The sequence below is a fragment of the Macrotis lagotis genome, chromosome 8 (genome assembly GCF_037893015.1).
Source record: "Macrotis lagotis isolate mMagLag1 chromosome 8, bilby.v1.9.chrom.fasta, whole genome shotgun sequence".
Taxonomy (NCBI): Eukaryota; Metazoa; Chordata; class Mammalia; order Peramelemorphia; family Peramelidae; genus Macrotis; species Macrotis lagotis.
The window spans coordinates 172,101,640-172,125,492 of record NC_133665.1 but is presented as its reverse complement, the minus strand read 5'-3'; the positions used below and the strand labels follow the sequence as shown (position 1 = coordinate 172,125,492).

The following is a 23,853-nucleotide window of genomic DNA, read 5'->3' as shown; positions in this document are numbered from 1 at the left end:
AGAACAAGTGAACCAGTCTAATTAATCACCATCTTGGAAGTTGGAGAAACAATCAAGGGGCTTTCTAATGTATAATCACTACAATGAGTTCAAGTTGGCCCCCAGATAATTATGAGGATCATTTTACACCTCAAACTCTGACTCTGAGAGTTAGAAACAATGAAAAATTAAGGTAAAGTCATCACTGAATTATTTAAAAGTTGTATCAGTAAAACAGTATCTTTGAAGAAATCCTAGGGTCTTAGCAATATGAGGCCCTTTGGAGGAATCATAGAATTCCATAATCTAGGTATGGAAAAGAGTCCCCAGGGTCATCTTGGATAACCTATACCCAATCAATGAAGAACACCCTATCCTCCATATAGTCTCATATATTCACACCGAATACTTCCCATGACCATGCCCACTATATGAGGACTGGCTGAGATCTATGGACCCATCTGGATCTAGGTGTACAATTCCAGAGACAGGTGAAGATCAAAGGTTCATGAACCAAGGTGCCAATATATTCTCATTTGTGCAGGGAAAAGTAAATTAACTTTTTCCTTAACCAAATGTTAATTCCAAATCAAAAGCCCAGACTATATGATTCGATACCTCATATTCTTAAGTTGTGTTCTTCTGGAAAGAAAAATTATAAACCCTACTCTTTTTCTCTAGACATGTAAGTTAATAATTCTCCAACTAAGTGACTCTCTTTTCTATTTTTATTGTCTTCAAAACTTTCCCTTCTTTGTTAAAGATCTTGTGTTTGTCCTTGTTTTGTAAGAGCTTTATATACATATATCACTTCTGTCTGAGTTTTAGACTTTGTTTTTTTCTCTTTAGTGAATCTGTTTGATTATTAACTTTTTTTAAACCAATACATACTACTCTAATTTCATATGGTTAAATCTTTAACAATTTGAAGGTCAGCCAATGGAAAATAAATTATACAATATCTTTTTAAAAATGTAATTAAATACTTTCAAATGCACATAATAAAAAAAAATCTTGGCCAAGAAACTGTTGCCAAGTAAAGATCCTTTGGGACCTACTTTAATGAGAACATAAGAATGAATGAACCAAGTGATTGTTTGCATGTTAGTTAGTGGGTGCCTTGAAAATGGTTTAGAAAGTGATTTCTTGTAAGGAGGTTAAGCACATAATCTTTCCCATTTGTGAATCCCTTGTCATGGTATGACTGAAAGAATGGTAGACTGGGAGTCAGAGAAGGTGACTTCCATTTTTATTATGTGATTTAGAATCCCAGTGGCTTCTTTGAAATTAGTCATTTAATTTCTCTAGGTGTCAGTTTTTTTAATCTATAAAACTGAAGAATTTAACTTGGAGGTTTCCAAGGTCTTTTCTGGCTTTAAATTGAGGATTGTAGGATTTCCAATTTATGGATAAAAAAAACTGAGATACAAAGAGCTGGTTGCCTAAAGACATTTGGCTAATAAGTTCTCACACTGGAAGTTGAACTCAAGTCTTTTTGACTCTCATACTTAAATTCCTTTTTGCTATTTCCTAATAATTCATTCACTAACACCTTATGTATGCTGTTTTGCCTTTTTTTCATTATATAAAGGTAAACTTAACCCAGTCTATCTGATGTGTCACAGGTTGCAAATCTAATCCATCAGTCCTCAACTCTTTGTTAAGTCTCTCCTTATTGCCAGCCACTGGGCTATGCACTGGGAAAATATATATCAAAAGAATGCCTTGAGGGACTTGAATTTTTTTTTATTGCAAAGCACAGGTGTGACCAGATGACTCCTTTCACTGAGGGATGCTCTCAGGCTGTATTTTCTTTAGAATAAAATGCAAGCTTTTCAGCTTGGTGCTTATTTATTTATTATTTTAGTCTGGACCAGTTGGTTGGTGGTGGTGGTGCTATTCTTTCATTCTTGAAGATCCAATGACAGACATCACCTTGTTGAGGTCAAGGTATAGTGTATCTGGCTGTGATTGATCAAACTATGGTTGGTCACCAGAAGCCTCTATCACAGATCAAGTATAAATATGCCATATGAACAATTGGGGTGGAGATGTCCGCAGATTTGTGTGGTTCAGTTTATTTGTGCTTCTGGATTCTTCTTCGCTCATCGAACATAACACTTTCTTTCATGGGGGCACACCATGCTGGGCAGTCCTGTGCCGGTATTTTCCATGTCTCATAATCAGTACCAAAGTTCTTCAGAAAGACTATGAAAATGTTCTTGTACTGTTTGTTCTGACCTCTCTATGAGCACTTCCCTTATGTGAATTTTCCTGGAAATAGTCTTTGCCTAAGTGTCCATTTGGCATTTGAGCTTGTGTGTTTGTATTCCCCTCAGACTGTGAGCTCTTTGCTGTACAGGGTTGTGTTTTTCCTTCCTTAGCATTCCCAATGCTTTGCACACTGTCTGGTGTATAGTAGGTGCTTTATAAATATTTATCGACTGACTCATGTAAGTATCTCCAGGTGAAGACGCTTACCCTACTAAAACAAATCAGAGCCTATTCTCTTCTTTAAGGTCCTAGAAAACTGCCTGGGGTACCAAGTGACTTCCTTGTAGATCCATTGCCACCATTCATGTTTCACCTTGAAAGCTTTTCCCGGTGTGATACCAGACCTCCTTTCCAGACTTCTTTTACATCACTCTTCTCCCTGCACTGTGCCTTCCACCACTTTGAATTCCTTATTTATTGTCCACTGCAAACTGAATTTCATCTCTAACCTCTTGGCTTTTGTACAGCCTATCTTCCATTTTTGGAAGTGTGTTGCCTCCTCACTTGGATCCCTCGGAATTCATGGCCTCCTTCCAACTTGAGCTCACACGCCTCTTCCTGGATGAACTTTTCCTGCTTTCTTTCCTCCTTCGATCTCATGTATATACTTTTCTATCGACATGCTGTATTCTCCCAGTGGAATGTGAGGCCCATTAAAGTTAGGGCTGTTTTTCATTTTTTTTTCCTTCGAATCCCACAAATAAAGGAGTCTTTTAAAAATCATTATTTACCCAGTGTTATGGTACTGTTGGGGGATACACCACAAAACAGGCTCCCCAAATTGAAAATGAAAGTTTCTGAGAGGATGATAAAGAGGCAGTGTGGTAAGTGGGAGCAGACTGGAAGGAGAGGAAGAAATAATGAGTTCACAGAAATGCATGATAGGAAAGGAAGTTGAGTTGGTTGTGTGGTCTGGGTGGGCAAGGGGACTTACTCCATTGGTATGTGAGAAAACATGATGAAGCTCTTTTGTACATTTGGGGAAGTCCCTATTGCCCAGGATAGCCCATGATGGATGGTTGCAATCTACATCTTTGGAGGGTCATCTCTTAAAATATTTTTAAATTCCTCAATCTTCCATAATAAAGAGCTTAACATGGAGTATTTATTCTACTTGAAGTTAGGATAAACCCAGGTTCATCCAGCATTACCAGCTGTGTGACATGACTAATTGCCTGACTCAACTTCTAGTTTGTAAAATGGGAACAATCAGATGCCCTACTTCCCATGGTTATTGTATTTATACAGTGCTTCACACTCTTAAAGAACTGTATAAATTCTAGCTATTAGTTATTATTTAAAAGATTTTGTTGGATTCATTTGGACTCTAAACTAATGAGATTTTGCCATGCAACTGTGCCCTAAGCAGATTAGTGACCTAAGAGTGGGTGCGCCCTTCCCTGGGCCCATGATCCATTGATTGACACTCATGAGTGTTGTTTGGTTTTGAAGTTCCACTCTATAAACATCTTGCATGCTTAACTACCTTCTGGTGAATTTTTCTATGCCAAGGAACGTGTCAGAAGCCAGTGGAGCATGGTAAGTTAATTACCTGTGTTCACAGTGTGAGGCCACCGCCAATAGCCAGGCCCAGCAAGACAGAGAATGAGGCCTCCTTCAGTCACCAGAGATTGGCCTGTTAATGAATCCTCCAGATCAGCAGGGGCTAGGCAATATGGAAAAGTCCAGGTACAACTGGGTACTGATAGGGAGATTAGCCCTGAACCACAACAATGTTTTAAGCAGAGGGTGGTTGAAGGGTAGTTGTTTATTGGAGACACTGGTGGGCTAAGATGGCAGGGATTGAATAATTGTCCAACATTATAACATTAGAACAAATATTTCTTTAGCTTTCCAACCTATTCTCCCTTGGTAACACTGAGGGCCTGAATTCTTTCTGGGCCAGGTTCAGGTGGATGATCTTCTTTTAATGGGGTCTTTTAAGAAGGACATCTCTTATGTTACTGACAGCCCCTACTAGTTAAGTGAATTCCCCTAAAAGGAGAATCAAGAATCTAGCTCCTCTTGGCCTTCTACCAGAGTTCCCATAGGGAACAAGATGATGAGCAAAGCAGGCAATAGTTTTTCTTGATGTCTGGGCTCATTCCATGCCCCACATGGTCACCCATTTGATGGTTGTGTTACAGAACCTCAGCTATGTGCTGTGGCTAATCAGCAGTGTTTCTATACCCTTCATTCTGACTCCTTTTCTCAGGTGACTTAAGCAGCCTTGTGTGTGAAAAATTAGAAAATGTGCATTTAAATACATGCTGGAAAGAACATGAACCCCTCCAAAAAAAATTGGAAGGAAACATCAACAAATAACACCCTTTCTTTACTACCTTATTCAATGTTCTATGGGCACTTAAAAATTTTCTGTATATAAAAGACTTTCACAGGATTCCTATGTAATCCTTTTTTGTTCTTTGTACATTGAAGTTATTTGTTGTGAAATTTTAAGTTCACAATTTTTTTAAAAGTAGTTTTAATTTAAGAAGAATAAAAAAGAAATGATGCTTATTTGGGGGTCAGGAGATCTTGGTCCAGATTCAGTCTGATATTTGCTGCCTGCCTGTCATTGAGCAACTCTCCTAACCCTTTCCCTGGCTCAGTTTCTTTGTATGCGAAATGAGGGACTAGCTGTGGATCAAGAAGGACTTACCTTTTTCCCCTGATAATCATAGACTTAGTCTGTATAGGGTTGTAGTCCAAACCTTTCTTTAATGATGGGGAGCAGCAGGTTTGAGTGTCTTAGTAAGTGGCTTTTATTCGGTCCATTCATTTGGTCACCAAGGGAACTTGCCCTCTTGAAGGATTGCTCCGTTTCAGGGAGCAGAGAGAAGAATGGAGGGAGTGTTCCTGGGCCTGCTGACTTCCTTCCAATCCATAAATACCCAAGCAAGTCACTTTGTACACCACGGGCCCAGGGTGGGTTACCACCAGAGTTCTGCAGATGTGCAGCAGGATCTCTCTTGCACATCTGCTACTTTACGACAAACACAAATTGTGTCTACCAGCTGCAAATGGGCAAGGAGGGGAGCTCAGCAACCATACCAGCATGTGTAATGACTGAATGATTGCAGGCTTAGGAGATCCAGGGATCCCATCTGAGTTTGTGTAGGACTATTAGAACAAATATTTATTCAGCTTTCCAACCTATTGTCCCTTGGTAACACTGGGGGCCTGAATTCTTTCTGGGCCAGGTTGAGTTGATGGGTTGGTATTGGTACCAATTCAGAGGCCAGTCTATCAAATGAATCCATGTTGTCATCTCTCTTCCTTGCAGTGAAATTATTTGAGGCTAATCCTGCAGGTGACTTAAAGCATAAATGTTCTTATTTGGTTAATGAAACTCCATTTTCTTTTGACTATCAAAGATATATTTTCCAACTGCTTACATTTAGAAAGTCACACAATATTAATTTGATTCTCCACAAAGCGTGTCTGTACTTTAACGTGCTCGAATGCCTTTTCTGATAACATTCCAAAAAAAAATCCCATCTTAGTGGGGCAGGAGAGAGAGAAAGAAAACCAATTTTTAATATTCCTGTCATCTATCCATCTATGGACTTAATGGAAAGACAGTTGTATCATAGGGCTCCAAACAATCTCCCTGCCCAAACCCAACAACCTTTTTTTCAATTCCTTTCATGAATCAAAAGAGTTTTGTTGACATAAACAAAGATTCATTGGAAACAGAGCCAAACTTTTAATGAGGTCTGGAAGAGATGGCCTCTTTAAAAAAAAAATGGTGTTTGTGTATGCTGTTTTCAAGAAGGTGATATTTATCAGCAAATCTAATATCACACCTTAAAAAACTTAATGCTTATTGGGTTTTACATTAGAATAGCAATTTTCAATTTTAAACAAATTATCTACAAATAGAGGACATTACAATGCCTTAGAGATTATGTGGGGTTCCTTGACATAATGAAGAATTAGACTAGATTTTTGGCTGTGTGTTAATTGATTGAGATTTTCTTTAGAAATTTTGGAATTGGGGGTGGCTAGGTGGTGCAGTGGATAGAGCACCAGCCCTGGAGTCAGGAGTACCTGAGTTCAAATCCAGCCTCAGACACTTAATAATTACCTAGCCATGTGGCCTTGGGCAAGCCACTTAACCCCACTGCCTTGCAAAAAGCTTAAAAAAAAAGAAATTTTGGAATTACCCTTTTTCCTTTAGCTGCATATAGACTTCCCTAGGATCTAATTATGCTTTACCTTAAAATTATTTTTCAATTATGGCACTGAATATTGGAACTAGGTGATAGTAGTTAAGGAAGAGAAAGGCTATAGAAAAGAAATTTTTCCTTCTTTGTCTCATTCTGGCTATTACACCTGTTGTCTGTGTTAATTTCCTTGGAAGCAGTCTAAAAACCTTGAAGTGTGAACCTGTATTCATGATTGACATTATTTATTCTAATTCATGCTGTTATTTTATTAATGTTTGGACTGTGATTTGAATATTAATGACAAGTGGGTTAAGGGGGCACTTTGAGAGCCTTAAATGAAATTTGCTAATTACCAGAAAACCATCCTAGGACCTGTTAGATTTGAAAATGAGATAGAGTTTAACAATTTGTCTTTCTATATATAAATACCCAATATGGAAGTCATCTGGAGAGATCTCTTTTTCTCTTTTAGCCAGAAATAAAGTCACAGTCATTTGCTTGTTGGTTAAACATTCAGAATAAAGTCTCTTCCTTAGTTGACCACATTCTAAGAATAAGAATCTCATGGGTCTACTCTTTGTTTGATTTGCCCCAGGAAGAATAGTTTAAGAACTAACTGGGCTGACATGTTTAATGTTGTTGAAATGTGTTATTGCTTGGCTTGTTTTTCCATTTTTTTTTTTTTTAAGTTTTGGGACCTTTGGGGAAGACTTGATGCTAATCAATGAAAATAGCATTTTTTTTTTACCTCACTACTCAAGAGACCTGATGTCCATTTGGAAGGATGTTCCCACAGTTGGCTGCTAAGCTTAGGGAGAGAATGGAAGCTGATTACCAGTCTGTCTCTCTTCATTGTCCAGTATCCTCTGAAAATAATTATTTTACAAAGAGTCTTTGTTTGAATTAGCAGTTTTTTCTGCAAGGAAGAGACTGCTAATTTCCTAATTAGAGCATTTGTTTTTCCCAGACAGATTCCTACTGCTTTGGAAATCATTGAACACTTCCTTTAGTTTGCCCTCCTTTCAAGTGAATCAGCAAAACATCAATGAACACAGTTCACTAATTTTCTTTTTCTACCCTATCTTATAGTGTTTGGGGTCCTAGTTAACACTGTTTTTTTTTTTTAACAAAGTAATCTCAATCTGGGGAATTTTCTTTAGCCATCTCTTCTGTTAGAATTTTGTTCAGCTCTAAACCAAACCATGTGATTAAATTGTTACACTTCATTCTTTTTCTAATACTCATCTCCTTATCATAACTCCTAATGATCAGGTCAGGAACAACATGGAGCTGGACTCAGACTTGGACTCAGGTCTCCATTCTGATATCTGCAGTCTGTGAAATCCTAGGCAGTTTACCTAATTCCTCAGTTCCCCGTGCTTCTTTACAAAGCTATAAATTGCAGAGCAGTTAACAGATTTCCATCGGTAAAAGGAAGTTCCACATTGTCCAGAAATATGCCAATGACCACAATGAGCATTTAATTCACTGACTACTTATTAAACACCTTCTGTATAAAAGCATGGGATCAGTTCATGGAAATGTAAGCTGATCATAGCCCTCCTTCCTGTTCTTTATTAGGTTTCCATCAGCCCTCTTGGAGCTAAATGTATTTTGGACTTAATCCTAAACAATCTTTTGTTTTGCCATCAAAGCTTTGTTGTGCATGTTCCACAAAGGCTATCCAGGTTTCCCCTTTTTTGTTGAGCTAGTTAATGCTTTTGCCTTTTTATTCTTCTGTCTTTTAAATGTAAGGGCTAAGGTAGTATTTTCTCTGCAATATGGTATTTGCTGTTCCTTAATGTTCCTCATCAATTTGTTTTCAGTGCTTTTCCCATTATTTCCTTAGTATTCACATCATCTTACTTGCCTGAATTTTAGCACCTTGTAAGTAGCTTTGTCTCACATATGGAGGTCTAACCCTATAAGCATGATTTTTCTTGATTTGCTCCAACTTCCTCCCTCAAGCCCCTCCATCTTGTTTTCTTTTGAGTTGCAGATTGCTTTATTGAAGAGGTCAGTCCTTTGAGTAATAAATATTTCATCTATTGATTATCAGGAACCAAGTTCACACGCTTTTCCTTTTTCTCTGACATCCTCACCCCAACCTACTGACCATCATTCTGAGTGAGCTATGTCCAAGTTTGAGAAACAAGCCTTAATTGACTGGCTGGATTAAAGTGAAATGGTCTCACATGTTTCTTTATGCCTATGGGTATTAGCAATGAAATCCATAAAGGAATTCTGAACCTCGTTCCAGAGTCAACAAACAGTTATCAAATTTTCCTATTCTGTTGTATGCCACAACTCATCCCTTCAGTTCTTTAGATGAAATTTTATTATATTTATAAATAAAACTTCAAGTCCCTCTCTTGTCTTTTGAGATTTGCATGTGAGGCAGTTAGTTTGCATTCTGTCAGTAGAGATGGTTCTCACTTGCCTGCACTTTTAGTCATAAATGTTCAATCTAGTTCTTTTGTTGTTGGACACCTAAAGCAACAACCCAGCCCCTCTCTCTCTCTCCTTCATTTTAAAGGGTTTAGATTTTTTATCAAACCTTGTTACTGATCATGGTTTTTAGTAATAATGTTTCCTTAGAAGTTAAGAGAAATATCTACTTTGGCATTCATGCTCATGATACTTGTGAAGCATACATTAGAAGTGGAATTGTTCCAATGTCCGATCTACAAACTTGTTTTCTTATTATCTTTTTCTTTTGTTTGTTTAAAAGACAAAATGAACCAAAATCTGATCATCCCTTTTTAGCAGTGAGCCAAGAAGAACAGATCAGAAATAAAGTGAGTGATATAAATAATCTAGATGTTCTTTTTAAATAAAGAGGTTATCTCACCTTATACTATTTCCAGATAACATTTGGTGTACCTAATTTTAAATATCTCCTTTAATAGGGGTTGGGGAGAAAGGGAAGAAGGTGATGACTACAGCATGTGGTGATTTTTGAGTGTTGGGTTAGTTTTTTTTTAATACTTTCCACAGTACAATTATAGTAGCAAACTCCCATTTCCATTTTGGAGGATGGAGGAAACCTGATTTCACTTCTGTATTTGTCATTCAATTTTACTTCTCATGATAAAAGTGATAAGAAATATGAACAATCATCACAGAACCGTAGATTTGACAGGAGATGGTCAGATAGTCAACCGTCTCATTTTACATTTTGGTAAACGGAAGCCCAGGGATAGATCTTATGTGATTTGCCCAAGATCACACTGTTAAGAGATCTGAGATTCAAAACCTGTCCTCCGATGCAGCTCTTTTTCCACCATACATCATGATGAAGGCCTGATCAGACATTTAGCATGATTTCAGATTTTTTTAAAATGACCCTGCAAAGGTGATTCAGTTAGATTGCAGTTAGTTTCAAATATGCATATATGCATTCTTTGAGCCTATACCCACAAACATGCATACAGACATGCATGTATGTGCATGTGATCATATATCTCTATGCACCCACACTTAAGTGTTCATGCAACATATCAAAGAGTGTACCAGATTTGGAATCAAGAAGATTTGGGTTTTGTTCTTGTCTCTGGAGAACCTTGGGAAAGCCAATAAATCTCTGGGGTTCTCAGTTTCTTTATCTGTAAAATGGGAGTAATTATTCCTTTGATACCTGCAGATAAAACACTTTTTTGAGTATCTTATTTGAGCCTCATAACTTCAAGCACCACAGAGTGACTGTTAATACTGGGTCAAAATACAGGGACATAGACTGCTGAAGAAATAAACCAGTTTGAAGAAGTTTTGGGTTTTGAGGGGGGATTTTTGGCTCTTGTTTTTAATCATGAAACCTTCAAAACTCAACTTGCCTCAAATAAAGAAGGTACAAATAAAAACCCGCCTTTCTGCGTGTGACAGAAAAATAGACAGAATGCATCATTTTGTTTTGGCTTTGCTTCATACAAAAGGCATTTCTTGTCTAGACGTTTTCCTAGATAACTTAGAATAGTTAAAAGCTTTTTGGTGTATAGTATTGCTCTTTTGTCACAGTTGTCAAAGGAAGTGTGCTAATCACTCTCTCTTTGAATATTCCCTTGTTCACACTTCCATACTCTCTCCTAAGTCCCATCCCTTCTCTCTTGGGAGCAGGCTTTTAATTAGGAATACACTGACTTCATTTTATTTATTTTCACATAGCTCTTTGCTCACTGGCCAGCATTTGAATCCACAGGTACTGAATAAGTTTGTAATAGTTTTTGATATTAGACCCTTCATTTTTCAAGTTACAATCAGAATTCTTGGAAGTAGCAATTTCCTGTATGATGCAGACTCATGAGAAAAAAACAAATAGATTGAAGTCTTTGCTTTCCCAAACAGGAAATTTGGGGATTTTTGTTGAAAGTGGACATTGACAAGGCTTCCAGTCTCCAAGGATGTGATTGGAAAGAATTTTATGCTGGAGGACCTCAGATCTGGGTTCTAATCTCAGTTCTGCAATTAATCAGACCTGTGACTGAGAACTTTCTATTCCATTTCCTCCTCTGTCAAATGAGAGAAGAGAACTAGATTGTCCCTCATGTTGCTTCCAACTGTAATTTCTAATTTTCTTTGTCTATCAATAAACTTTTAGCCAAGCTTCCCTAGTATAAATTAAGTGGCAGATCTGGTCACATCAAAGCAGAATGTCCTCAGTGATCGAGGACTTCCCAAAATATTTCTGCTTTCATTTCTACAGTCTCATGGGCAGATTCACAAGAAGACAAATTTTCAGAGATTTTCTTGCTCATGATATTTCTAAATGCTGTCTTTAGAGCTACACTGATTGTATCTTCTTTCCAACTAAAATAAAAATAAGATAATAAATTTTATGTTAGAAAAGACCTCAAAAGGCATCCATCTATCCATCCACAAATATTTATCAAAGGTTCCTATGTGCTTTACACTGTATTAGTTTCTTTGGAAATAAATCTAAAAGAAAATGAAATCTAGTTCATTTACTTTACTTTATAGATGAGGAAGCTAGAACCCAGAGGTCACACCTGAGGTGAGCCGCAGAATTAGGATTTAATTTCTGGCTGTGTGATTCAGTGGAAAGAATCCTGACTTTGGAGGCAGAGGACCTAAATTCAAACTCCATCTGTGATTACTGTTGTTTGGTCATTTTTTGATTCATGTCCTACTCTTTGTGACCTCCATTTGGGGTTTTCTTGACAGAGATACTGGAGTATCATTTCCTTCTCCATCTCATTTGATAGGTGAGAAAACTGAGTCAAACAGGATTTTAAGTGACCTATGCAAGTGGCTCTCAGGTAGTAGGTGTCAGAGGTCACATTTGAACTCAAGTCTCGCTGATTCCAGACCTGGTGCTACCTAGCTAACCCCCATCTGTGATTTTCAATATATATTAGGCCTCTCTAAGCAAAGCATGCCCCCTGCCTGTGCTTTAGTTTCCTTCTCTGTGAAATGAGAAGATTGGACTTTGAGATCTTTTCTGACTAAATCAAAGGGCTGATAATCCTTCACTTTTGAATTTAGAACATTTCTCAGGATACCATATTACTTATTTAAACCTGAAGGGATCTTATGTATCATCCAGTTCATTTTTAAGTAGAGGAAAAAACTGAGATCCAGACTGATAAGGTGACTTTGATATTGTAGATCTGGAACTATACTAATCTCTGGGTCTTGTGCCTCTCAGGGCAGGATTTTTTGTACTCTACCAGGTAACTAAAAACAGCTATGTGATAAGGTGATCAAAGCTTTTGATCTGGAATAAGGAACACCCAAGTTCAAATTCAGCCTTAGGCTCTCATGAACTGTGTGACCCTGGGCAAGTAGCTTTATCTCTCTAAACCTCAGTTTTCTCATCTATAAAATGGAGATAATAATATCACCTGCCTTTTAATGGTGTGAATAAAACATTGTAATGTTTGTACAAATAATGAAAATACTTGTAAATTTCTTTGCATACATAAAGGCCAGGCTAATATTATTTACTCATTCTTTTTAAACAAATTCTTTTTTTCATTATAAAATTAGTATATTTCCACCATTGTGGGCATTTCAATAAACAAGAATAGATTGATTTAATGCCAAATGACAGCTTTTAGGTGGTACCTTGTGCTCAGTTAGCATTACAGGAAAAGAATTAGACTTCTATGAAATACCATGGTTAAACTCAGATTGAATCTGAACTTGGTAAGATTATTGACAGCCACAGGTGGGGAGACGTCAGTTTTCTGGCCTTTGGATACCAAGCTCCAGCCTGCAACATCTCAAGTTTCTGGCAGAATTCTGTTTCCTATGATGGCTGAGATACTTCTTAGAAACTCACCTTCTGTCATAGGAAAACAAAAATCCTTAGTCACATTAATCAAAATATTCAGTCAAACTGGTGGCTTGGCACTATGCAGACAAAACATCCTTTTTAATTAGTGACTGGGTCTTTTGCCAGATGTTTGGTATGTCACTAGGATATAGCCTTGCAGGGGCAGGTATGCCTCAGAACTCCTGCTCATCCTTCCCTGAAACCTTTCATAGAATCATAGATTTACCCAATTTGTTGTAGTGCAGTCTAGTATCGTAGTCAGCATTAGGGAGCTGGAAAAGAACAGAGAGTTCAACCCCTTCTTTGATATATGAGGAAATAAAGGTCTAAAAAGAAATTAAGTAATTGACTCAAGATCCCATCACTGTGGTTTGTAACAAAGTGAGGATTTTATACTCAGATCCTCCATCTCCCAATCTGTCCCACCCACTCTTCTTATTTATCGGTTCTCTACTTTGCAGATGTGGAGATTCCAAATAAAAACAATTAATGACTTTCCTAAGGTCACATAGGTGGTTAATGATAGAGGAGAGGTGACTAATAATAGGTTTATGTTCATTTCTAGCCCTCCTACCAGTGCACCTTACTAAGTGAAGTTAGCATTTAAATAAGTTTCCAGGGATCCTATAAACACCAACTTTGTAAAAATTTGAAAATGATTTAAAGCGTGAAAGAAGATATTGTTGTTTTGGTTTAAATTGATGAAGATCTATATCTCTATGTGGGTTTATCATTTCCCCCTCTAAAGAAAAAGAAAACTCAAAATCTTTCTACATATACACTTAAAACCTTATAACTTTGAATTTCCTTCCAATATTTTAAAACTCAGCTGCTTAAGAAACATAAAGTTAAGGAATGTGAATGATGCTTAAAACTAACATTCCTTATTTCTCTCCCCCCATACCTTCTCCATACATATAATATATATTAATATACCAACACATTGAAATGCAGAGAAAGGTCAGCTAGCTATATCCTACATCCTTTGAAATTTGAAAATAAATTAACTCATAGGAGGATACAAGGTTCTAGTGACCTGATCTAAGCCCAATAAAGACATCTATTAGAAGGTTAAGAGTAAATGGGATTATGTGGAGTATTCATGTTGGTTAAGAATAATCACCAATGGCAAAATAACAAGGCTAGAACAAGCAATACTTTTAATGTAAATTTCTTGAGGGAGGCATCCATAAGGATGTTTGACTACAGGAGATTCGAACGTGTGTATTACTTTTATTTTTAATTAGATTTAGACAGAATTCATTATTTTTAATGGATTTTCATTAGTGAATGGAAGCCATTATCTGGATATATGACATAAAGATCAAGCAAGGTGTGTATTTACTTTATGTAAAGAACCTCTTATGTATTTAAACAAACCATTTATAAAAATACAAATCACAGAAGGTTGTTTTAAATCAAATATTCTCAGAAAAGGAGTGTCCAACCATAAATTATAAAAAGGACAGTCTTATTCCTTCTCTAGACTAGGTTAACTGTAACAAAATGAGATGAATATTCAGGAACTGGCACAGGCAAATGACTATTTTCCTCTAAACCACTAAGTTTGTTTTTTTATTAGATATTTCTGGTGAAACTGCGTTCTTTTAAGTTTTTTTAAAGAAAGAAAGGTGGGGTGGGGGCAGCTAGGTGGCAGAGTGGATAGAGCACGTGGATAAAGCATCGGCCCTGGAGTCAGGAGAACCTGAGTTCAAATTTGGCCCCAGACACCTAATGGTTACCTAGCTGTGTGGCCTTGGGCAAGCCACTTAACCCCATTGCCTTGCAAAAAGAAAAGGAAAAATGAAAGATAAGTGGGTGGTGCAATTCATAAATGACAGGCTGGAGATCTAAGTTTGAATCCTACCTCAGAATCCTTACCAACTGGGTGACCTGGCTCAGTCACTTAATTTCCTTCAACCTTAGTTTTCTCCTCTATAAAATAAGGATAAAATAGGATGCGTTTCATAGGGTGAGGGTTAAATTAGCTGATACGACTTTATGAATTTTGAAGTATTATATGAAAGCTATCTGTTGTGGTTGTTGTTCTGGTGCTGATTATTGTTGCTGCTGTTATTACTATTTTCTGGTAACCAGGCATATGAGTTCTTAGATATAACGGGCCTCCATGAGAAAATACCCTTAAAAGAATATCTCAAGGATAAGCAATTAGATGAATGCTGCATGATGTGCTCAGGCCAGCTCAAAACAGATTTAATTGTTAAACTTTCAGGGTGAGCATTTACATTTTGCATAGTAAGAATTCAAGGCTTTGTTTATCTTTTTTTTGACCGTCTAGACAAGACATTAATGGAGAAAGTGTTAATAATACAGGAATAATATATCATGCATACATTTTTTCCCAGATAACCAGTTCTTAGACATATACCAACAGATCCCTAAATCCAGTGCTTACATAGATAGCTGGCCCTGGTGTCAAGAAGACCTGGGTTTAAATTCAGCCTCAGACACTTTCTAGCCATGTGACTCTGGGCAAATCACGTAATCTTTGTTTGTCTTAGTTTTCTCTTTTGTGGAATGGGGATATTAATAACATCTACTTTATAGGGTTGTATGAAAATCTAGAAAAATCTTAAACTCTTAATATACATGCTAAGTTTTTGACAGAAGCCAGAAAGAAGGAGGAGCTTCAGTGATTTACCAAAACCCCAGTCATTTATTTCATTCAGTACAACTCACTTGCATCCCCCACTAACTCTTTCCCTGAAAAGATGAGTTTGAGGTTGGGGAAATTTTGCTATGGACATACCTCTTCTGAAATTACTTTTAAAAGCAAAAGTAGGGGGCAGCTAGTTAGAGCACCAGCCCTGGAGTCAGGAGGACCTGAGTTCAAATTTGGCCTCAGGCACTTAATAATATATGAACCTGGGCAAATCACTTAATCCCATTGCCTTGCAAAGACTAAAAAAAGCAGAAGTACCCATATTTAGCAGACCACCATGGTTCGGTGAACTGTGAGCCTTCCTTTCTAGTGTATGAACATCTCATACAGGTGGGCAGGATTTATGTACCAACACTGTTCTGTCTTTAAGGAAATGGCTTCTTTCTTAGTCTGTTGGTATCACAGATACAAAATATCCATGATCTTAAGGGGTTATTTCCCCATTTTCACCGATAATTATGTTTAAAGGACTTGTTTTCCTCTATATGGACTGAGTCTGCTCTAAGATATCACAAATGTCTGTCTTTTTTCTTGGATTGATGTTGATGTGGAGAGAAAAAGAGAGAGGCAAAGATAACTACCCTCTTCTCTCTTCTACACTGTCAGCCTTAGCCCTCTACAATAAGGTGACAGGGAAGATGGGGGAAGGACAAGAAAGTTTTAAAAAGGATTACACATCAGGAAACCCAGAGATAGTTAGCAAACCCCTCTCTCTCCTTAGTCTCATCATGCATTGATTGCTACCCTATTTTGCTAACAAATATTTGGATGCTATCTCTTATTTTTCCCATAAAAACCTTCTCCAGTGCTTTCTCTGATCATAGAGATGATTTCCAGTTCTTTAGTGACTCTGATGGAGGCTTGCTTCCAAGAGGACAAAGCTAACTCTTTTCTTAAAAAATTAGGGACCTGGTCCATTTCTCTGTTGTCTGATGACCAGACAAACTAATTTTGTTTGAAATAGTTCATCACCAGGTTTCCCTCAGTTTGAACAGTTTCTCTTCCCCATCTACTGTTTCAAAAGGCTTGCAATCTATAATAGTGGAAGGACCATTCATACCTAGGAAATTACAGATAAATTAAGTATTTTTAAAAACCTTTGTCTCATAGGTTTTCAGTGAAAATAACTACCATTTTTAGTGGTTCAAGACATGGTTTGGAGATCCAGAGCTGTAAGGATGCCTAGAGATCTTCTAGTCTCTTTCCTTTTACAGATGGAGGAATTAAGGGTCAAGGAGATTAAGTGACTTGTCCAAGGTGAGAGTGATGGAGCTTGAGGCAGAAGGGATCACAGAGGTCATCGAGCTCCATGTCATTTTGCAAATGAGGAAACTGAGACCAAGGGAGATTAATTGACTTACATTGTACCCAGAATATAGTAGAAATGTAATTTTAAAAAATCCTTTAAAAAAATCCTTGCTGATTGTGAGTTAATCTTATTATGTCTGCACTCAATTTTGAATTAGACATCTTAACTACTGATTTCTCAAGAGCTGAAGAACCAGAGGAAATAGCATATAAATCAATGTGTGATGCATGTATTAAGAGTATTTGTGTGTGTGTGTGTGTTTGTGTGTGTGTGTGCCCATCAGTAGCAAGATCATTGGAAGGCAGCCACAGCCTCATCTTTAACATAACCTTTTCATTTCTTTTTTTCTGTATCCTTAAATAGTATTTTAAAAAGAGCATTAGGGTGTTTGTTTATTTATTTATTAGGGTGTCTGTGTGGTATGTACATGGACTTATAGTATAGGGCAAATGTTTCAAACTTAAGACCTAGATAGACATTAGTGATCAGGAAAACACCAAAGGGTTGTCCAAACCAGATTAAAAAGTAATGAGAAATTTTTAACAAAAATTTTAAAACTACATTATGACATAGATAATGCTAATTTGTCGTTTTCTAAGTGAATATGCTAGCCAAAAGGATCCATTTCTATTTGAGTTTGATAATTCAAACTATGGGGACAGAGTAAGGGACTGTGGGAAATACAATGATGGACTGTGGGAGAAAGAGAAAGGGACTTTATTCTATAAACTTTTATTTAATATTTCTTTTGAACTTGACTTTATGCTAGGTCAATAAAAACTTATTAAGCTTCTACTTAGCCAGGCACTGTGCTGAGTATTGGAGATATAAAGAAAAGGTAAAAGACAGCCCCTGCCCTCAAGGAACTCACAGTCCAATGGGGGAGGCTTCACAGAAAAAAGAAGTGAAAAGTGGGAAGGAAATGATGATGAAGACTAGAGGAAAGGATGAAATGACTACCCTGAACACCCTCCTTAACTGGAGGATCTGGGAGGAGCTCAGTGGGCAAAAAAAAAAAAAAAGCATTCTCTGCTCTGGAAGAAGCTTTCTGTCTTAGAATCATGAAGACTTGGGTTCAAATCTAATCTGCCTTTTAATAGCTTCATACTCAAGGGTGTCACTTAAACCTCTCTTTGAGCCCTAGGTAATTTTCCTAATTCAATTCTAGTCCATTCCCTAATAGTTTATTAATTGCTTACTATGCTTACTGTACTTGATACTGGTGACTACAAAGGAATTTTATGTCACAAGGAAATCACTAAATGAAGTCGTTTGTTTGCATGTATATAGACACAGAGGCAGGGAGATCCGCTGAGAAAGAGTACTGAATTTGTGATGGAGAGTATCTGGGTCCAGGGGTAGCTAGATGGCTCAGTGGATAGAGCACTGGCCCTGGAGTCAGGAGTCCCTGAGTTCAAATCCGGCCTCAGACACTTAATAATTACCTAGCTGTGTGGACTTGGGCAAGCCACGTAACCCTACTGCCTTGCAAAAAATAAAAAATAAAAAACTAAAAAAAAAGAATATCTGGGTCCAAATGTTGTCTCACTGGGTGACCCTGAGTAAGTCAACCTCACTGTGCCCCAAGCAATGTCCTGGGGCTTGGTTCATACTCAAACACAAATGTGACATCAGCTTTAAACATTCTATGGGATGGATATAACAGTTGCTTCCAGTACTCTTGCATTTCTTGGACAAGAAGTGATGGCCATAGTATTCTAAACCTAGAGACATAAGGAACCTCTAGGAATATCCCATTTAATCCTCTCCTTTTTCAGCTGAAGAAGACAATTTCTTAAGGTTGTTTTCAGGGACTCTATCTGAGGGACAGTTTGAACCCTTACTCTAGAATCAGTGAACTTGCCACTGTGCCTTGTTAGGATTCCACCCCTTCCTTCATGTGGATTGAACAAAAGGTGTTCAGTGAAGGGAGGAGTCCTCAGGCTAGGAAGATTCTAGAAGACTTAGAACTAGAAATTTCCTAAGGCAGCCCAAATGGAATCCTTTAGTTTTATTGTCTTTGGTTGTTGATTTTCTTGAAATCAGACCTTGTTTATCACATGGAGATGGCGGAGCTGGGGACCTGCCAAAATCAGTTTGTCTGCCCCTGACAAGTACAAATCCTTGGCCATGCCAAGTCAGACTCCCCAATGGGAAACTAGAATGCAGATGACTCAACTTCCCACATTTGAGATGGAGAATGTCACTCCTGAGAGAGAGGCTTTCCTTTTAAACTAAATTTAAGTTAAGTGCAATCTTTATTTAGCATCATGTTTTTATTTAAAGGAATTTATTTAAAGTTCTAAAAAACAAAGAATCCAATACGCCCAGGCAGGTGCAACTGCAAATGATTAATGATATAATTCTCAGTACTTTATAAAGTGTCTAACACGGAGGAGATTTATACAGTGCAGAATCGCAATTGTGCTCTGATGGAGAGAATAGGTAATCAATACTTGCAAGCTTAGAAAAAAAAGTGTTCTATTTCCTCTACTAATGATGGAAAGGGTTTTTTTTCCCTCCTTTTTTCTTTCTTTCTTTCTTTCTTTTTTTTTCAAGGCAAGGGTGTCTGAAGCATGAAACACTCAGAAGAAGAATTAATTTGAAATCTGTAGTGGAAGATCAGTTTCAATTAAAATTGCACTTGAATGTATATTGGGCAGCTAGGAAACAGCAAGCAGTTAGCAGGCTTAAATCCTCAGACTGTTTCCTGTGCAGGAATGAATCCCCTTGGCCTGACTTCCTGCTACTGATTTACCGGGTGTTAAATTGTATTACATTCTTGGGTCAGGAAGGTTATGAGGAATAATAGGGGTTTCAAGTGTTCTTCATATATTCCAAAGTGTATTTTTATCCCCAGAATAATTATGAGGAGACTTTGAATTGGGCAGAAAAATAATAGTTTGAGTCTCCTCCTTGGCTCAGATCAGTATGGGGGAGGTTTCATTTCATCCCATTTTGTGAGCATTTTTTAGGTTGTTATTAGCTTCAGTGGATGAAGTTGGATTTCTAGAGAATGTTCCTGTGTCCAGATCTGAGACATGAGATATTCAGATTTTTGTTATTCTTATTTCTTGAAAACAAAGCAAGCGATGAATTCTTGAAATAATTTTACCCTGCAACTGATTCTTTGGCCAACATATAGATCAATGAGATAGTGACCTGGATAAGTCATGTTTACTTTTACACATCTAAGGGAGGGAGCGGAGGGAAGAAACTGAGCTTTTATATAATACATACCATGTGCTAAGTGTGAGTTACAACTCTTATTTTATTTGATCTTTGCAATAACTCTGAAAGACAGGTGTTGTTTTTAAATCCCATTTTACAGTTGAGGAAAATGAGGCAGACAGAAGTTGATTGGCTTGCCTCACTACTAGTAAGTGTCTAAGACCAGGTTTGAACTCAAAAGGATGAGGCTTCCTTCCTCCCATTAAATGTTGAGTGTATTTTGTATGTCTACTCATTCTAACTTCCTCCCCAAAGCTTCAAGCGCCTCTCCTCTGACTTCCCTAAGCTTCTCTAAGGAAGGGATAGGACATTGAGGGGAGATTTCTAGGAAAGGGGAAAATTATACTATTATATGATTACCTGTGAAATCAATTCAGGGAAAGAAACTGATTTGCCTACCAAATTATGGGAACCTGCATTCTCATTTTAAGAATGTTGGCTTGGGGCAGCTAGGATACAGCACCAGCCCTGGAGCCAGGCAGGACCTGAGTTCAAATTCTGCCTCAGGTACTTAATAATGTATGATCTTGAGCAATCACTTAATCCCATTGCCTTGCCAAAAGAAAAAAAGAAAAAAGAATGTAGGTTTAAAAAATAAAAATAAAAACTTCAATAAATGGTTCTTTGGATGCTGGAGGTATCTATTATTATCATGACTGGAATGGTTGTTCCTTTTTTCCTGAGGATGTTAAGGTTGAACATTTGTTTATATCCACTGCAAATGATTAAATTTTTTAAAAAGATGGGGAAATGATGATTTATTATAGAGATTATCGAAAGGATTAACAAATTGACTGATTCCAAACCCTCCACTCCCAGTTTGTTGAAAATTCCCTTTCTCTCCATCCTTTCACCCCGATTGTCATTCTTTCCTTAATCATAGGGACTGTATCTCTTACTCCTTCTGAATTTCCAGTGTCACTTCAAACTGGAGTAGATGCATGATTAGTGAGACAGCCTGCCAGTGGAAAGAGAACCAGTCTTGGCATCAGAAAGACAGGGGTTCAATTCTTGTCTGTGATGTAGTCTGGCTGTGTGACTGGGGCAGGTCACTCATCTCTGAGAGCCCCCTCAGGCAGCTCTCACCAGCTTAAGTTGCTTTCTCTCAGAGGCAATCTGCTACTGAAATCGTAAGGAGCAAAGAGAAAGGGCTTGATTCAATACTCATTCATTCATCCAACAAGAATCTGGGGGGTATTTATGTTTGTGCCTGATATTTTGGGCTAAATGCTGGGGATATAAACATAAGAATGAAAATAATCTTTGATCCCAAGGAGTTTATAGTTTTGAGGGGAGGGGAAGAGATCAGATAATGTCACAGATAAATAAATATTTATATATGCATACTTAGTAAATACAAAGTAATTTCCTTGAGGAGGGAGCATTCGGAAAAGCCTCTTGTAAGAGATTGCATCTAAGCCAGATCTTAGAGAAAGAAATGGGACTCTAAGAGACACAGACAACTGAGTCTTTGAGGGCATTAGTCTTTAGGCAGGAGGCAAGACATGGCCCTGCAAGTCAAGGATGTGTGGTGGAACTCTAGCTAGATTGAAAGTCAGAAGTCATAGTTATGGATCCCAGCTCTGCTAATTACTTCCTCTGTGACCTTGGACAACAACCTAACCTCTGCAACCTCAGAATAACAGATTTAGAGCTAGAAGTGATGGGAGAGGTCATCTATTCCAGCCCTTTCAATTCTTCATCTCAAAATTGAGAACACTGGAAAAGATGGTTTCTAAATCACTTTCTTATATCTGGGCTCTGCAGAGGAACTGAAAGCTAAAAACAAAGATCCATATTGCCTTGGAAGCATGATCCTTATTTATATAATTAGCTGCATGAGCATCGAAGGGGGAGTTTCAGCCCCAAAGGTTGGCACCATCCCAACTACAGTTGTTACCCTTCCCCCCTCTGAGCATTTAACTTACTCTGCACTCAATCTATAAAAAGAAAAGAAAGAAAGAAAAGGGGGGGGATCCATCCTAGTCTTCCTGCCAGAGACTGTTTCCATTCAATTGGCTGACAGAGAAGCTTTATTACTTTTAGTTTCATGGAGGTCTGGAGGAAATTTGTGTTGTCAACAGAAGAGTTTCATTTAAGAAAAAGAAAAAAAAAGATATACCATTCTTTAAAATCCCAAGTCAGGGAATCTAGGGATATACATTTATTTCCTTTTGCCTGCCATAATCTGGTATAAAATATAATTTCAGTTTATAGTCACACTCAAAGTCTCCTGTTTCTATAGCATATGGCCCAAGCAACATTCTTAACACTCATGACTGCCGTTTTCCCTTTAGAGAGATGGAAGAGAGAGAATGCCAAAAATTCACATCTTCCACTACCCCCAAATGCCACCATGTAGATGAGGTTTCTGGGTGAATTTTAGCAGTCTTTGTCTATTTTTTTAAATCTTATAAATAGATGCAGAAGACAGCCTCATACTCTATTGTTCCCGATGACACTTCAGGAAAGAGGGGCACTAGGTCACATGCATATTGTTTGTGGATAAAAAAGAATGAGTCTTTGGGTGGATATAGTTCTATTATGTCATGGAGACACACCTTGTATGAGGAGTGACTGCTAATCTACAATATTAAATTTATCCTCTTTATCTAATACTCTTCCAGGCATCTGGGGAGATAGAAAGCCTAGGGGAAACACTGTACTTGCTTTCAAAGTTCTTTTGATCCATTCAGAGAATAAAACACTCACACAGATAACTGTAATAAAACAAATATTAAAGAATAAATTTAGTAAAAAGGAGGCAAAAACAAGGCAGAGTCATTAACATCTGGAGTATCTTAGCAGGCTTTATAGATTTGTACTTTTGAAGACAGGAAGATTTCTAAGAGAAGAGGAAGAATTTGTAACCATAGGGTTTATGTGAATATAGCACAGAGAAAGGACCCATTTTGAAGACTTGACAATGCTCCATTTGATTTGAGGTCCAATTTGCATGAGGGCCAAATTCTGCCTGCAATCTGTTTTTTGTACAGTCCACATGGTTTTATTATATGCAAATACTGTTCATAGCTCACAGACCCTACAAAAACAGGCAATTATTTGCCAGCTCCTGGGCAAAAGAGGATCATATGCATGAGGGGATGAATCTGGAAAGGGCAAGGTCAGGTCACAGTGCCTGCCTTTGGGTAATAGGCAGGAGATATTACATTTGAATTCAGAGGATGATTGGAGTGGGGTGGGTAAGCAGAGCTATAGCTGGAGGGGAGTTCAAAAGTCATCTAGTTCAGCCCTCCCCCCTCATTTTACAGATTAGGAAACTGAGGTCTTGGGAGGTATGGTCACTTCTCAGGTTTCAAAGTGTCAGAGGTGAGATTTGAGCTGGGAAGAATTTAGAAGTTATCTGAACTAACCCTTTTCATTTCTAGGTGGGGAAACTGAGGTTAAGTTAAAGAAGTAAGTTTGTGATCAGTGGGCAAAAGGGGTGGAACTTAAATCCATCTTTGTTGTTTGTCCATGAGTAAAGTTTTACCTTGTATCTACCTTTCATAAACTGTGTATATATATATTCCAGATAGATAGATATAGATATATACATACATACATACATATTCTTCCTTCCTCTAATAGATTATAAGCTCCTTGAGTTCAGAGATAGCTCAGTTTTTGACTTTGTATCCTTAACAAGTGATATATACATATATTTTTCAAATGTTTTTTTGTTTGGTTGATTAAAGTTATTATCACCATTGAGGGCTTCATATAATTCTGAATTGTGATTTGCTTTGTTGGAGGGAGTTGTCATACTGGGGGTCTCCTACATTGACAAATATATCTTCTTTAGTACCCAATTTATGTGAACTTCTTGCAGTCAGGATTCCCCCCCCTCCTTAGTCTATTGAAATTGCTATTTCTGAGCCCTCCAGGAACCTCCTAATCTTTTCTACAAGCT

General features: G+C 37.6%; 1 protein-coding gene across 2 annotated transcripts in view; it reads left to right on the top strand.

The window, feature by feature from the left end:
- PTPRG (protein tyrosine phosphatase receptor type G) overlaps window positions 1–23,853 on the top strand; it is a 776,178-nt gene that overhangs the window by 406,484 nt on the left and 345,841 nt on the right. The window lies entirely within an intron of this gene.